The 2,500-nt window shown below is 58.0% G+C and overlaps 1 non-coding gene across 1 annotated transcript in view; it reads left to right on the forward strand.

Moving 5' to 3' along the window:
• The first annotated feature begins 1,568 nt into the window (after positions 1-1,568).
• Positions 1,569-2,500, forward strand: part of LOC145887887 (small subunit ribosomal RNA) — a 1,824-nt gene continuing 892 nt past the window's right edge. Inside the window, exon 1 of the ribosomal RNA XR_014399366.1 lies at positions 1,569-2,500. This exon is cut by the window's right edge and continues 892 nt beyond it. This is a non-coding gene — a ribosomal RNA (small subunit ribosomal RNA).

Raw genomic sequence — 2,500 nt, forward strand, 5'->3', positions numbered from 1 at the left:
TGTTTGGCACTTTGAAAAAATTTGGGACTCTGTCGTTTTTTTGCCCGGCCATTTCGCTTGGCCTGTACATTTGCGCGGCCAGTAGTGTGGCCCTGTACATTTGCACGACCAGCGTCCAGGCCTCGCCGGCCGGCCGCGCGGATTCGCGTACTCGATGTTTGAAACGAGGCCCGCGCGCACTGCGAATGCGTGTGGCAGGCCTGCAGCAACAGGCCATCAGCCAACGACCGTTGTTTGGCACTTTGAAAAAATTTGGGACTCTGTCGTTTTTTTGCCCGGCCATTTCGCTGGCCCTATGCATTTGCGCGGCCAGTAGAGTGGCCCTGTACATTCTCACTCGCGCGAGCCAAAAAAGTGACAGAGTCCCAAATTTTTTCAAAGTGCCAAACGGCGGTCGTTGGCTGATGGCCTGTTGCTGCAGGCCTGCCACACGCATTCGCAGTGCGCGCGCACCTTGTTTCAAACATCGAGTACGCGAATCCGCGCGGCCGGCCGGCGAGGCCTGGACGCTGGCCGCGCAAATGTACAGGGCCACTCTACTGGCCGCCCAAATGTACAGGGCCAGCGAAATGGCCGGGCAAAAAAACGACAGAGTCCCAATTTCTTTCAAAGTGCCAAACAACGGTCGTTGGCTGATGGCCTGTGGCTGCAGGCCTGCCACACGCATTCGCAGCGCGCGCGCACCTTGTTTCAAACATCGAGTACACGAATCCGCGCGGCCGGCCGGCGAGCCCACAACCTAGGCCGCGCGAATGTACAGGGTCACTCTACTGGCCGCCCAAATGTACAGGGCCAGCGAAATGGCCGGGCAAAAAAACGACAGAGTCCCAATTTTTTACAAAGTGCCAATCAACGGTCGTTGGCTGATGGCCTGTTGCTGAAGGCCTGTCACACGCATTCGCAGTACGCGCGGGCCTCGTTTCAAACATCGGACGCGCGAAAACGCGCGGCCGCCCGGCGAGGCCTGGACCCTGGACGCGCGAACGTACAGGGACACGCCAATGAGGAAAAACGACGGATTTTCTCTGAAGAGTTGTGTGTCGTTGGCGTGTTGGCGTCGCACACCCGCGGCTCGCACTCGCCCAAGGTGGCCGCCTTGTAAACCAGCGCGCGCGGACGGACAGACAAACAAACAAACCTGCAGGAGACCCGAGCGAGTTTCGTGCGTCACGAGGAAGTGGGTGTCTCGCGGTGGACGCAGAACCGTTCCAGCCCTACTATGTGGGGCAACCCACACTGGATGGGTGAAACGCGCTCGCGTGCGTTTTCTACCGCCTGTAGGCGCGCGGCTCGCTGAGCAGATGTGCTGCTGCTCGTACGACGCCGGTCGCTTTCACGGGGTGTCCCATCGCAAGCGTTCGTTACAGTTGCCAGCCTCGCCGGTGAGCATACGCCGACCCGCTCTCGTTTTCGACTGCGGTCGGCGCTGCCGGCGTCGGTGACGGTTTTCCGAGTTCGCGCGGCGAACCAAGCAAAGAGTGTCGGTCGGTGGGTCGCGTCCTCGCGGGCGTCGGACCCGGTGCGTGAAAAGGCGGCGGCCTCGTGCCGCCCAGCCCAGCTCTCGTAGCTACCTGGTTGATCCTGCCAGTAGTCATATGCTTGTCTCAAAGATTAAGCCATGCAAGTCTAAGTACGCGCTCTCGTACAGTGAAACTGCGAATGGCTCATTAAATCAGTTATGGTTCATTTGATCGTACATCGTACGTGGATACCTGTACAAAATCTAGAGCTAATACATGCGGCAGGCGCCTGCCTCGCGGCGGGCGTGCATTTATCAGTCCAAAAACCGACCGGGCCGGCCTCGCGTCGCGCCCGACACGTGTTGGTGACTCTGGATAACTCAGCGGATCGCACGGTCTCGCACCGGCGACGGATCATTCAAGTGTCTGCCCTATCAACTTTCGTCGGTAGGGTATCGGCCTACCGAGGTTCTTACGGGTGACGGGGAATCAGGGTTCGATTCCGGAGAGGGAGCCTGAGAAACGGCTACCACATCCAAGGAAGGCAGCAGGCGCGCAAATTACCCATTCCCGACGCGGGGAGGTAGTGACGAAAAATAACAATACAGGACTCTAAACGAGGCCCTGTAATTGGAATGAGCACACTTTAAAACCTTTAACGAGTATCCATTGGAGGGCAAGTCTGGTGCCAGCAGCCGCGGTAATTCCAGCTCCAAAAGTGTATATTTAAGTTGTTGCGGTTAAAAAGCTCGTAGTTGGACGTTGGGCGCAGGCGGCCGGTCCGTCGCAAGGCGTGCACTGGCCGCACCTGGCCCTCTCCCCCGGCGCTCCGCCGGTGCCCTTGACTGAGTGTCGGCGGCGGCCGGGACGTTTACTTTGAAAAAATTAGAGTGTTCAAAGCAGGCGGCTCGCCTGAATAATGGTGCATGGAATAATGGAATAGGACCTCGGTTCTATTTTGTTGGTTTTCGGAGCGCGAGGTAATGATTAAGAGGGACGGACGGGGGCATTCGTACTGTGCCGTTAGAGGTGAAATTCTT

Source organism: Ascidia mentula, chromosome 1 (assembly GCF_947561715.1).
Source record: "Ascidia mentula chromosome 1, kaAscMent1.1, whole genome shotgun sequence".
NCBI classification, from domain to species: Eukaryota; Metazoa; Chordata; class Ascidiacea; order Phlebobranchia; family Ascidiidae; genus Ascidia; species Ascidia mentula.